We start from the raw sequence: 15,263 nt of genomic DNA, 5'->3' as shown, positions 1-15,263 counted from the left end.
CCTGAGTATGATCCTATTCCTGAGTGGCAGGCGAGGGTAACGAGGCGGATTACCACTCTTATTAATGGACTAAAATATAACAAGAAACCGCCAAAGTGGGTGCCTGCTACTTGGTTGGAGAACCTTAGGAATAGGCCAAATGATCCTACTTTTGCCAAACATTCGAAAATCAACACGGCAAATAGGAAGTCGGGTGGGAAAGATGGGAAAGCATTGGGCACCCACACTCTTGGTCGGAAGAGTTGCTCCGATGCTTTCAAGGAATTGGTAAGTATTGTTTATATTGCTTTTAAAAAGTAGTTAATATATATGATTGACAAATATATACTTGATTTTACTTGTTTCCATACTAATTTCAGGGTCAAGAGGCCACCCCCACAAGATGTTCATGAAGACGAAGAAAAATAAGAAGGGCGAGTAGGTTAACCCTCGAGCGGCTGATATTGAGGTAAATTCTTGTATTTAGTTTAATATTTATTTTTATTACAAAGAACGATAATCTCTTTCTTATAAAGATAGGTATATATATCATTTCTGACGATTTTCTATTTTTTTCAGTGTGATTTCCAAGCGGAGATGGGTCAGCCATTGCCACCTGGACAGTCTCCCGACGAGATTCAGGCCTACTACAAGGCTGTAGAAGGCTTTGACGAGAAGAACCGGATGTTTGGGACCGGAGATACAGGGGCCCAAATATGGTATGATCTTCCTCCATACAAAGCTGGCCGACGGTCTTTGTCTTATGCTCCTAGCATGATTTCACAGCTTTCCACCCAAATGAATGATGAGCGAGCCGCTCGAGTTTCTCTTGAAAGACAGGTTCGTGAACAGGCTGAAGAAATGGCGGCAATGAGAAAGGCTTGGGCTGATATGCAAGCATCTCAACCCCCAAACACGTGTTCACAATTTCCTACTCCACATAGACGGGATGATTTTGGGGGTGGTGATGACGGGTTTGGAGGTACTGGTAGTTTTATGGAGCCTATAATAACTTAGAGCCTTTAAGTTAGAGCCTTTAGGTTAGAGCCTTTAGGTTAGAACTTTAGTTTAGTTAGTATTGTCGTCTAGTAGGGAGTATGAAAGACATGGTAAGACAATTCTCTTTCGTTTTAATTTGTAAGACAATGGACAAATTTGACTATGTTTTTATGTAAAACAATTTGCGTCCCCTTCTCTTTTGTTGTCTATTGATTCCCGCATTAGCGGTCGACGTGAAAATGGATTCCCGCTTGGCGGTCGACGATTGGATGTGTTTTGTAGGTTTTGGTTATATTGGAAACGATGCAAATAGGCATCGTGGTGGCGTTGACAGTCGTATTTGAAACGATGCAAAAACGCATCATCGTGGGCAAGCAGCAGTCTTGTTTCCATTCGTTTTTAATAAATCGACGGAAATTCCGTTATTAATTTAGAAAAACGACGGAATTTCCGTCATCCTTTGTTTTTCCCCATCATTTTCCCATTAACGAGAAAAGTGCCACGTGTCTAGCAGGCGACGGAATTTCCGTCACAAAAAAAAATACTTGACGGAAATTCCGTCACTACCCTCTTTTTAATGTCATTTTATTAACTAGAATGATCTGCCACGTGTCTAGCACCTGACGGAATGTCCGTCAGTAAAAAGGAAATCCTGACGGAAATTCCGTCACTACCCTCTTTTAATGTGATTTCAGAAAATTACGTGGAATGCCACGTGTCAGAAAACACTGACGGAAATTCCGTCAGTAATGCAAAAAACTGACGGATTTTCCGTCACTTTTGACCTAGAAATACCGTCAAAGATCCGTCAGTATTTTGGAAGACTGACGGAAATTCCACAAGATCGGGTATTTCTTGACGAAATAAGCTGACCCTGATTCCTGACGGATTTTCCGTCAGGAAATTGAAATACCGACGGAAATGCCGTCAGTATGGCCTTAATTTTTCCGTCAGTTTCCCGCGTTTTCGTTGTAGTGATAACTATTCATAAAATAAATTGCATAAACAAAATCATAGATGAATAAGAAATAACCTTCGGTCCTAGCAAAATCGGCCTAAGAACAATATCGCAATGATATTCACCTATCAGTTGCACCCAAGACGATATGAGATATGCCCTTGCTTCTTGCTAGAATCGATCCCTAAATTTTCTGTAAAATTGCTTAGGGTTTTTCGTTTTTGTGTTTTTAGATGAGAGGAAAGAATGAGTTAGAAAATTAGGTTAGAATAATAAACTCCCCTCTCCCTTATAACCGTGTATTAGGGAGAATTGGGGTGGGTTTTTTTTCTTTTAATTTTCGGCCCAATATTCCGAAGCAGATATATCAGTCGATCGACTGACGCACACGGTCGATCGACCATGTATAAAATGTATTATTTATAAATTGTCATTTATATCATTCCGTATTAATAAGTCTACACACAACAGCTTGCAGTGGATTTATTAATGCCGGTCTGTGACAATATCGTATAATATATACTTTAACTTGCTAATTAAATATAACCGATTACATTTAATTACGAATTAACATATTAATTCGTCCAGGCTAACATTATATACATTAATTAAATATAACTTATTATATTCAATTTACGAATTGACAGTTAATTCGTCTTAGCTAATATTATTTAATCGACATTAAATAATCGTCTCATCAACACATTAACTAACTGTTTAGTCATATAAGGCATCAATGTGATTACATTTCCATAACCACATCTGTCAAACACATCCTTTAGGTGTGACTTTTAGGGACCAGTTGATCACCGCCATCAGTATGATAATAACGTCAAACTTTCTAGCAAACCAACCGTTATTAGGTAATTGTTAATCAACTGATTAAAATACGAAGTATACCCTTGTGAACCTGTAAGATATTTACAAATGTTATCACACTAATTTGTGGAGGACACAAGCTCCAACAAACTCCCACTTGTCCTCACAAGTGTATGTGCGATAACCGATTCTCATATCCTAAAATTTCTCCCACTCAATGTAAAACAATTTGCAAAATCTGTATTCACAAAGGTCGTATTTTACAAGCGATCTGTATCAAGAGTGGTTTCCCCGACTAGAGAGTAACTTAACTGATAAACGAATCATCATTCGAGCATGGCCATGCATTTCATTTACAACTCCTCGAGTGGCCCTGAGAAATAACTATACCTGATAAAGGTTGGATATTTTTCTCAACTCGAATCCTGCAGATGTAAGCACAGTATGAAATGACCCAGAAAAAATCTACTTAGCCTCCGATTCACGGACAAGTGAGAAAGAAACCAAAGTCACCCAAAAGCGCCTTAATCTCAAGAGACAGTCGATAGTCAAAAGAATCGACTCTAGGAACACAATGGATGTCCTATCCACGACCTGGCACCGAATGTTTTTAAACATTTAGGACTCCATTACGTTGTCACAAAAACTTGTCCTACGAGGTATCGTTATAATCTCGCATCTGTGATCGATTAGTCAACCGTTTGACTTATGGCTCGTTGAACCCACCATCAATCGACTGCACAATATAATAGCCAGAGTTATCAGCTCTTGTAGGCGATTACGGACCAAAACAAATATAATGTAATTCAGTTCACTTTGTGGTGTTCAATGTTGTCAGTACAATCCACATGAAAAACAAAATATTATATTAAAACGATGAAGTTATAAATAGTATATGAAAAAGATAATGTATCAAATCCATAATCAACTACTACAACCCAGGAACACGTTTAATTCCCATGGAAATAACATGCCCTTCATGCTTATCAAAATTCAACGGTTTAGTGAGAGGGTCCGCGATGTTATCATCCGAAGCTATCTTGTCAATCACTATCTCTTCTTGCTCCACGTAATCACGGATCAGGTGAGTTTTCCGATGTACATGTCTAGATTTGTTGCTAGACTTTGGCTCCTTAGCCTGGAAGATGGCACCTCTATTGTCACAATAGATGGTTATCGGGTCATTCGAACTGGGAACTATCGTAAGTCCTTGTAAGAATTGACGCATCCATATCGCTTCCTTAGCAGCTTCCGAAGCGGCATAGTACTCGGATTCAGTGGTAGAATCTGCTACAACACTCTGTTTGGAACTCTTCCAGCTGATCGCAGCATCATTAAGAGTGAAGACGAACCCGGACTGAGATTTTGAATCATCTCGATCCGTTTGGAAGCTAGCATCTGCGTAACCGATTGCGCATAGCTTGGTATCGCCTCCATAAGTCAATACCCTATCCTTAGTCCTCCGTAGGTACTTGAGGATATTTTTAACAGCTATCCAGTGTGTTTCACCTGGATTCTTTTGGTACCGACTCGTCATACTCAATGCATATGCCACGTCTGGACGTGTGCATATCATGGCATACATGATAGATCTTATTGCAGATGCATAAGGAATACGACTCATGCGCTCAATCCCTTCAGGCGTCGTGGGTGACTGAGACTTGCTCAACTGCATCCCAGACGTCATTGGAAGGTTCCCCTTCTTGGAATTGGTCATGCTGAACCTCTCAAGAATCTTATCCAAATAAGACTCCTGACTAAGTGATAACGTCCGTCGTGATCTATCTCGGTAGATACGGATTCCCAAAATGCGTTGTGCCTCACCCAGATCTTTCATCTGGAAATGGTTCTTCAACCATTCTTTAACCGAAGATAGGAGAGGAATGTCATTCCCAATCAAGAGTATGTCATCGACATACAATATCAAGAATACAATCTTGCTCCCACTCGACTTGATATATAAGCATGGTTCCTCGACCGATCGAGTGAAACCATACTCTTTTATCACCTGGTCGAAACGATGATTCCAACTCCGAGAAGCTTGCTTAAGTCCATAAATGGAGCGCTTAAGCTTGCATACTTTCTTAGGATGTTCAGGATCTATGAAACCTTCGGGTTGCACCATGTACAACTCTTCCTCCAAATAACCGTTTAAGAAGGCGGTTTTCACATCCATTTGCCAAATTTCATAGTCATGAAATGCGGCAATCGCTAAGATTATCCGAATGGAACGTAGCATGACTACAGGTGCAAAAAATCTCATCATAATGCAATCCGTGCACTTGAGTGAAACCTTTTGCCACTAGTCGTGCCTTATAGGTATCTGGTTGCGCGTCTACATAACGCTTTATTTTGTAAAGCCATTTGCATTGTAGAGGTTTTACCTTATTAGGTAAATCAACTAGATCCCATACGTTATTCTCATACATGGAGTCCATCTCGGATTGCATGGCTTCGAGCCATAGCTTTGAGTCAGAACAGGTCATAGCATGCACCTTTATAGGTAGCGGGTTCATTACTCTCTAAGAGTAAAACGTCATTCTCCTCGACCATACCAATGTATCTGTCCGGAGGATGAGAGACTCTACCCGACCTCCTAGGTTCCTCAGGAATATTAACCGTGTCATCAGTTGGAGGAACAACTTCCTCCATCTGTTCCTCGGTTGTTGGTTCTGGAATCGACCTCCTATTGTGATGCATATTGGTTAGATGTGGTATTGTGGTTGTTGATGGATGTTGGTGGATGATTGGTGAAGTTGTGTTTGTGTTGTGGTGTTGAGGAGACGTGAGACGGTCCGGGAGATCGTTTCAGGCCCGGGTCGCTCCTTGGAGTTTCCCACTCCAAGGAGGACGTTTTCCCACTCCAAGGAGGACGTGCACATTTATGACTTGAGAAAGGGGAATTTGTGTGGCGTCGCGAATCTCGCAGATGTCCGGTTAGCGCTCGGGCTCATTACTCCGTGTACGTCACGGGGACCCTTTCGGAATGCGGTTCGGTTGTTGCTGGCGGTGTTGCGATGTAGTCATCGAGTAGTCAAGGCGTATATAGCATCGAAAGCGGCAGTCGAGGCGATGACGAAGATTGTGACGAAGGAGCTTAAGGGGACGCGTGGATTATGGCGAATTGCATTGCGCTAGGACCAATTGTGGCGGATATGTCTTATGAAGGTATGGGGGAGATGGTTAAGAAGATTGTTGAGGAAATTAAAATCTGTTAAGAAGTTGGGGAAGGCTGCGGATATTGCGTCGGTTGTTGGGTTTTTAGTTATGGGGATTCTGGTGAGTTGGTCAATGGTCAGATTATTCGAGTTTTGGCTAAGACCGTCTCGAATTAAAAGTTTTGTTATGTTGCAACTTGTGAGGTAGATGCGGTTTTGTCTTGAGATTGTCTCATATTCTCGCATTAAACTTGGTATCACTCAATAGTTCTCATTGTTTGAAATTCACATTGTACCACCCAAGCGGTTGAGAGTAAATTTGTCACACATATATGTTTATAAAGGATTTTACCCACCACGCACATTAATAACACTGCTTTGTACTTTTGGGCTTATGTGAGAATGAAATAGAGGATCTCAAACTTTACCGCAAAGGCAAAACCATTGTTACAGCAAAAATGGTCAGACCTAGGACAAAACAGGAGACCCACCTAGGCTACGACTGCAAAGGATGGGCCATGTAAAGCGACCCCAACTTAGATTGAACCGTAATACCTTCGCTACGGCTAAGTTGGCCAGGCCGAGGTCAGAATAGAGAGGACCCACGTAGGTATGTCAGTGGGGCGGGTTTTGGCGGGTCTCGCCCCACATACGCCCCACTTGGGACAGGTTTTGGAAACTACTCACCACTTGGGGCGGGTTTTGGCGAATCTTATGGGTTTTGTTTACCTTCTTATCCCTCATTTCATTTAATCCTTATACTGTACTCATTTCCACCATTAACGACTAACTGACAACCCACATCACTGTCGTCTCACCACTGCATAGTCGTATCGCCATCACTTTTTACTGAAATTATCTGAAGTTTTTGCTTAAATGGGGTTTAAACCCAAACTATTTATCAAAATGGTGTTACTTTGAAACTATTTACAAAAAATGGGTCCATGTCATCAATTTGGTGTTTTTTTTTTTTAATAGTCAGATACCTTATCGCTGTGCGGGACAACGACTACCCTTGACTGCCATCTTCTCTTGTTGCTCTGCTCTTCCTCTGCTTATTTTAGCCGTCAATTCATGTGCTCTACAAACTCTAAAATTGGGTGTTTTATCTTGTTCCTTCGAGATTACCTTATACAAAATGACCTAATACTCTAAATGTAATTCTCTACAAACCATACTTAGCTACAATGCACGCAAAACTTGTAACATTATTTTTACAATCTCTCATTTTGCATATATGTTCCCAATACACTAGACTACAATGCACACAAAACTTCAATACAACATATTTTTCTCAACAAAAACATTCCTACTCCATTAATCATTGAAAATATAGTCATATACCATGAAATTAATGTGTAAATGTACGGCCAGGGTCCAGGGAGCATCCAATATGCTCTGTTTTCCTCGGTTACGGCAATTTTTCGCAATCGCCGTGTGTGTCATATGAAACGAGATAGATTCCGATACTTGTATAAATAGTTAATATGATGACGCTTGACACAATTGTACCGATTTTAGGCTGTTTCATTATCGTCGCGGCGACGTCGTAAATGCTTGTTCTGTTTTTCAATGAGTATATTATGATCGTATGGTGTGCTTGGTCATGACGTGAATAGCGATTTTTCGGTCGTCCTGAATGACTTACGCATGGTATCATCGCTATGTTGGTGGTGGGGCTTTGGCAGCTGGTGGTTGTTGGTTGTGCGTAGGTATTGGCGTGGTGCCCTAGTTTGGGAGTAGGGGAACTCGAGGGTAGTCGCTGTCCCGCACAGCGATAAGGTATCTGACTATTAAAAAAAAATGAAAAACACCAAATTAATGACATGGACCCATTTTTTGTAAATAGTTTCAAAGTAACACCATTTTGATAAATAGTTTGGGTTTAAACCCCATTTAAGCAAAAACTTCAAATTATCTGTACATTTACCTATTTTGAAAGATGAGTACGTATTTGTGAACCTCCCGTAGAGTAAATCACTTTTTACTGAAATTATTCGAAAGCTGCGTCACCGATTACATTTACGAGTAAATCAAATTAGTCGGCAAGAATATGAATTCATAAATACTCGGACTAAACAACTACACAAGCATTCTCTTTCGAACACATGATTGATTGAATGTGCCAACTCTAATAGTATCAAACTATCAACGAATAAAAAAATTAGGTAAAAGACTTAAAAGCAGAACATAATAATACATTTTCCAGAGAGGCAACATAATTTCTCGATTTGTAAACAGACAAATATCAGCACTGCTTTACTGATCATGAAACTTGATTCCGTTATACCCCGCGTAACTTTGCAACCTTGATTCAAATGACAATGGCTCTTTGGTGTTAGTGTGATTTACGTTGCTTCTTTTAACGCTACCTGAACGAGTAAACTCATCAATCTCTGCCGAATCTTGGAAATGAATTTCCGAGAGCATACGTCGATGAGACGAGCCACCGTCGATTGTATTACCGTGTTTAGAAGCATTAGAAAGACACCGGTAGTAGCCGTGCTTGTGTAGGCTTTGATGTTTGAATGCACGTATAACATAAGGTATAAGTCCTTCCATATTATTATGTGTATTGAGTAAATTTGTTGTTTTTGAATAAAACTTGGTTTAGAGAATTGGAGGTGTTTTGAATGGTATGTAAGTTTTGATGTGCTGTGGTCTATGTGAGTTAATGTCTATTTATAATAATGGAGCATAGAACTAGTAGAATTAGTGGATACTGGATAGGGATAGCACAAGTTGAAGGAAGTTTCATAATTAGCACGAGAAGGCGTCTTTCAAATAGCTGGCTCATTTTACCATCCCGTTTTATGTGACTGTTTTTTACTTTTAGGCGTCAAACTGTGTACTCCTGCCGCCTGCTTTGGTACCCTACTAGTCTACTACTGACCATAAAATTGAATTAAACTTACTAACTAAACTACGAATAAAATAAAACATAAAAATAGAACTGTTTTTATAACCAACACTAATATCCTAAATCTGCTAAGGATTTACACAGTTTTCACATTGTTCCGGGTGTAATTCCAGAGCAAGTATCGTTACCACCCGTGGCTTGTAGAGTAATGTCTTTGGTTGGATTCTTCTCGTCCTTATCGTTCCTCTCGGCCTCTCCTGCAACAATGAACGAACTGAGGGCTTGGCTTTGTGCCAAGCGTACTCACTCCGACGCTCAAGTCAGTAAACTCAAAGGATTAAGTTGTGTTACTTGGCTAGATATGTATTGTAGAGAGATAAGGGAGATATTACCAGATGAATAGTGTATTTAGGTTAAGTTGTGAGATACTTTCCTCAATGAAGGTTGAGGAGTATTTATAGGCTTTCACCTTTTGTCACGTAGTGGCCAAGTGGCCAAGTGGCTTATCAGGTGGAAAGACCGTTCTACCCTCGGCCGATGGACCTACGGCAGGCCGGCCGAGGGTCTTGGATGTGAGTACGCGGATATGTGCCCCATTTGGCGGGTTGCCATGCCGATACCCTGGCTAGCAGCCGATGGGTCGCATCGGCTAAGCGATCTAAGTCGTTGACTTCTTTGTGGATATCTTTGACCTTGCTCGGTGTGTTGACTTGGTCGGCGGTGCGGGAATATGCCCCATCAATTTGCCCCCAGCGTAGTCTATGCCGTGGTATGGGCTCCGATGTATGCCGAGCGTATATTCTGCAGAGTAAATTTCGAAAATCTTTCTGTATCGGTGTCTTCTTGTGTACCAGCGTGGCTCTTGCTAGGCCGTACCATATACCATATCCCCCCTCCACATGGATGCGTAAAGGGTATCCGATGTGGAAAAGAACATGATTTTTGGCCGAGACCGGGGGTGAGAGCGGTTGAATTTGATTGCCCCTACGGTGCTTCTGGCTTGGTTGATTGGTAGCGGCGGAGACTAGGTACCTAGGAATTTGTTTGAAGGAGATGAACAATCGAAAAAGATGTGAATAGGCGTGTTGAAGACGCTTGGTCTGTTGCATTGATTGACATTCAAGCGTTGCGACGATTGACATTCGCGGTTGCATGCTTGACACGTGTGTGTTCGCCGATTGGTTGACGCTTCACGGGTGTGCCCTGATTGGTCCTTCTTCATGGGCTTTTCTCTATAAATAGGGTAGTTATTAGTGATTTTGGCCTCCATTTTATTTTCGAAAATTTCTCTCTAAAATCTTCATCTCTCCAAACTTTCAAGGGTTTTCTTCTTCTTAATCTTCGGAGGATTTGATCCGTGAGTGTTTTTCTTTAAGGTAAACGAGCAAACTTTTATTTTTTCTTGCTAGTAATCTTTGTGAATCATGTCTTCTCGCTGGCGATCTTTGGGATTGGTACTTCCGCGGCGGGGGTTCCCGTCGCGTTTTGAAGAGGAGGAGGTACCGGAGGCCATCCCGCTAAGGTTTGGGGGCCCTAGGTCTCCTTCCTCCGCAGCTGAGATGCCTCTCCTGGAGGAGTTGGAAGATGAGGATGAAGATGGGGGCTCCGGTGACGGTGGGAGGGTTACTACTCCGGATCGTGGTGAGGGGGCTCGTTGGTTGGTGGTGGGAGGAGGGCTATTCCGGACCATGGTGAGGCCTCGCACGACCGGCCTCGACCGTGCCTGGACAAACAAATTCGCAAGCGACTCCGGGAAACTCTTTTCGGAGATCACTTCTTCCTTGGTGAGGGGTATAAAATTGTTTTCCCTCGGGAGGGTCAGCGGTCTCTTTGTCCTCCCCGGGTCATATCGGCGTGTACATTAGGCAATTGGAGTACGGGCTCCGGTTTCCTTTGAACGAACACGTCGTGCCCATCATCAGAGCTATGAATCTTGCCGTGGCCCAACTGCATCCGTTGGCCGTGAGGACAATAATCGGCTTTGTATGGCTCTGTCTCTTTAAAGGGGAGGTCCCTACGGTTGACTTATTCCGCCGACTTCATAGTCTTCGGCCGTCATTCGCCCGAAGGGTGGGGTGGTATAAGCGTGCGGACGGAGCCGGGATATGTCTCCGTAAACAAACTCACTTCCCGCAAAGACCGGCAAGAGCGATGGGTGTACGTCCAAGTGCTTGGGAGGACTACCCGTTGCCTCGGTCTTTTCGGGGCCCCGTTCACCTACGGTGTGAGACCCGGGAAGAGTATGAGAAATACGTCTCCCGGGGTAACAAGGTTAAGATGGACGTTACTTTTGTCCCTCTTTCTGCGGATGAGAGGCGGGCAATGCGGCTATTTGATTTGATGCCGAGGAGGGATGGCGCCCCGACTCGCATTATTCTTCGGGGACGAGATGCTATGCCGCGTCGGCCTCATACCCGCCCTCATTTGGGGTGAGTGGGGTCGGTGTGAGGCCCACCTTTGCTTGCCATGTTCCTTTTTTCGAGCTTTGCTTTTACTTCCTTTATGTAACTCTTGTTCGGTTTCTTGCAGATCGGTTTGGTCGGGATCTGTCAGAGAAAGACTTGGGGAGGTTGGGGCTTGATAAGGACGGGAAGGTTCTCATCCGTCATCCTACGGCTGAAGTGAAGGATCGCCGAGTGTCCCCTAACGAACTCATGGACAAACAGACGAAGGCGTTGGATCGGGAGACGGCTCGAGCACGGGTTCTTGGTGGTGTGCCGAAGAGATCGAAGAAGGCGGCGTCAAGTCGGCGCCGCATCAATGGCAACTCCCTCTTCGACCCCGGTGGCGAAAAGGTTCACGTGGAGGTGATCAACATTTCGAGGAGGAGGTGATGTTGCTAAGGCCCCTTCTCCGAAGAAGAGGAAAGACCCACCGTCCGCTTCCGCCGTTCCGGGAGGAGCACGCTTCCACCAAAGACTCCAACTAAAGAGGGGTCGAATCGGTACGGATTTAACTTGTGGTTCGGATTTAGCCGGCTCGTTGGGTATTCCCGACGACAAAGGCTTTTCGACGTGTCAACGCAAGGTGACCTGGATGCTCTGTAAATTTTTGTAGATCCATCGTCGGCGGCTGCCGTTCTCACCGAACCGCGACCGAGAAGGTGAGCGAGAAGGCGGCCGAGAAGGTGGTGACCAAAACGTCGTTGTGGACTCCTTGAAGTTTACTCCCACCGAGCTCGTGGCGGAGGGCGAGAAAATATACAAGAGGTCGGGAGATGGAGTCGTCCGCCGCCTCCCTTATCATAGAGCAGGAAAAGGCCACGGCCCAATCCGGGCCGCTGATTACAAGGCTCCAGCTTGATCTCTCCGCTGCGAAGGGGGAAGCCGGGAAGGCTAAGCTGGATCTTCATGCTGCTGTGAGGCGTGCGGAGGAGGCCGAAAAAGCTGCCGAGGGCCGAGAGGGCCAAAGTTGAGGATCTTTGATGGCGCCACGGCCAAGATGATGGAGGAGCGGAATAGGTATAAAGGTGCCTACGACGCTGTGGTTGCCAAGAGGGACGAGTGGGAGGGTCGGTTCCATAAGCAGGCGGAGGTGCTCAGTAATGTGCAGGCTATCCTTGCTCAAAAAGAGAAGGATATTGAAATGCTCCAAGATGATCTCCTCCCTAAAATGTGCGTCCATTCCGGACCGGGCCGAGGAGGCGGCCGGGAGGCAATCGAAGGTCTGTCCCGACGGCTCCTTCCCGTGGGATAAATATGACCAGTTCATGGATGAGATAGCTGAGGCTGCGGAGGCAGCGGCTGCTGAGAAGGCGGAAGCGGCGAAGGCGGCTCAGACAGCTGAGGCCAAGGAGTTACTTGGAGATGGTCAGCCTTCCTCAAAGCCGGCCACCGAAGATGCCGTTGCTACAGATGGAGGGCAACGGCAGGCATAGGGAGACGGGCGGTCGTCACCGGACTCACCCGGCGTCTCGGATAGCTTCAGCTGTTCGGGGGCCAACTATTGAGCCTTCTCTCCCTGCCATCCTTTTGGCGCTTCAAATTCCAAGTCTGTAATCTTTTGCTTTTTTTTGTTTTTTTCGCTTTTTGTAAAACTTTGGTAGGTAGAGTTTAGGCTACCCACATGGGGACGGCCGTCGTTTGTACTCTCCTTGCAATTGCCTGTAATAAAGTCATCTTTGCCGGCCTTTGGCTTGGCCGGGGCTTCGATCATAGTTCTTCGTTTGTCTTTTCACGTTTGTACTCTCCTTGCAATTGTGTTCAACGTCTTTAGCGTTCGTAACTGTGTAGGCATATTGACCGCTATATTGGCGTCTCAATTGTGCCGAGTATACGTCTCTCTTTTAGCGTATCGGCCGTCGTGTTCCCCGTCGCTCTCGGTTTTGACCGAGGTAATCGGGGTTGCGGCTTCGATAAGCGTCCGTCAGAATCGTGTAGGCATATTGACCGCTAGATTGGCGTCTCAATTGCGCGAGTATACGTCTCTCTTTTAGCGTATCGGCCGTCGTGTTCCCAGTCGCTCTCGGTTTTGACCGAGGTAATCGGGGTTGCGGCTTCGATAAGCGTCCGAATCGTGTAGGCATATTGACCGCTAGATTGGCGTCTCGGTGCGCCGAGTATACGTCTCTCTTTTAGCGTATCGGCCGTCGTGTTCCCCGTCGCTCTCGGTTTTGACCGAGGTAATCGGGGTTGCGGCTTCGATAAGCGTCCGAATAGCTGAATGTAGGCATATTGACCGCTAGATTGGCGTCTCAATTGCGCTGAGTATACGTCTCTCTTTTAGCGTATCGGCCGTCGTGTTCCCCGTCGCTCTCGGTTTTGACCGAGGTAATCGGGGTTGCGGCTTCGATAGCGTTTCTTCCCTCGTCTGGTGGCGAATTTCGGAGGGGACAGACACTTCAAGAGTGGTCTTACTACGGATCTCCTATCGATTCCCCTTCGAATACAGTGTACAGCGGCGATCCTTTTATTTTGGCCGAGGGATTGCGGCCCTCCGGCGATTCACCGTAAGCTTGTATCTCATTATAGGAGTCATCCACGTTGTCTCGGTCTCTATGTTACCCACCATGCCGACGGTCTCGGTGATGCTTTCGCATTCGACATCTACCAAAGACGGTTGGTGACATTCTTGATGGTTGAGTGGCGACCTTAGAGAGCGTCGGCCCGATTGTTCTCGGATCCGGGAACGCACTGGATTTGGAAGGATTTCAATTTTGCTACGTCGGCTTTTACCCTCTCCGGGTACCTTACCATTCCGTCGTCCCGAGCCTCATACTCCCCCTCGATTTGGTTGGTAACCAACAATGAGTCGATCTTCAACACGATGTGTTCGCTCCAGACCCTAGCTAGCTCGACTCGGTTATCACCGCCTCGTATTCGGACTCATTGTTTGAGGCCGAGAAGGTGAATTTCAGGGCGTACTCAAACTCGTCCCCGTTTGGGCTGATGATAAGGATGCCGGCTCCGAGCCGTTCGTCGTGGAGGAGCCGTCGGTGTAGACCTCCCATATGCCGGGTTTGGCTCTTCCCGATATGTGCATTCGGCCAGGAAATCTGCAAGCGCTTGCCCCTTTATCGGAGGCCTTGGTTTGTACTGAATGCCGAAACCAGAGAGTTCCTTTGCCCATTTGATGAGCTGCCGGACTGCTCAAACTTTTCCAAAGCTTTCTCCAACGGTGATCGATTCGACATCACGGGGTGTGCATCGAAGTAGGGTTTTAACTTCCTTGTGGCGATGACGACGGCGAAGGCTGCTTTTTCGATTAGCGGGTAATTTCTCTCGGCGCAACAAGCAGTGTATGGTGACGAAGTAGATTGGGTGTTCTTTGTTTGTCTTCTTCCCCGATGATCACAGCGCGATCGTGATCGAGGTAATCGCTATGTATAGGTATAGCGTCTCCCCGATGATCGGCCTGGACGAGTTGGGAGAGTCCGAAGGTGAGCTTTTAGTTGTTTGAAAGCCGTGCTCTGTTCCTCCCCCCAACTGAAGTCTTTATTTCCTTTCAACACTTTGAAGAATGGGGTGCTTTTTTGTCGGTGACCGAGAGATGAAACGAGCGAGAGCCGCCATTCTCCTGGTCAAGACATCATAACCTCTTTTCGGTTCCTTGGTTCGGTAGGTCTAGGATTGCTCGGACCTTGTGCGGATTGGCATCTATGCCCCGGCACCGACGAGTACGCCTAGGAATTTACCCGCCGGACACCGAAGTTGCATTTCATTGGGTTGAGCTTCATCTTGTATTTCCTTAGTGAACAAAATGTTTCGTGTAAATCGGCCGGATGCTCATTTGTCGGATTTGCTTTTGACAATAGCATCGTCGACGTAAGCCTCAATGTTTCGCCCTTTTTGGTTTTGGAACACTTTGTCCACCAGCCTCGTGTACGTTGCTCCGGCATTCTTCAAACCGAACGGCATCATTTTGTACATGTATGTGCCGTTGGCGGTGATAAATGCACATTTAGGCATGTCTTCTTCGGCCATAAACACTTGGTGATATCCCGAGAAGGCGTCCGAGAGGGCTCGCATGGTGTAGCCCGCTGTGGCGTCGA

This window comes from Silene latifolia, chromosome 2, assembly GCF_048544455.1.
Source record: "Silene latifolia isolate original U9 population chromosome 2, ASM4854445v1, whole genome shotgun sequence".
In the NCBI taxonomy this organism is placed as follows: domain Eukaryota; kingdom Viridiplantae; phylum Streptophyta; class Magnoliopsida; order Caryophyllales; family Caryophyllaceae; genus Silene; species Silene latifolia.
This window is presented reverse-complemented; position numbering follows the sequence as displayed.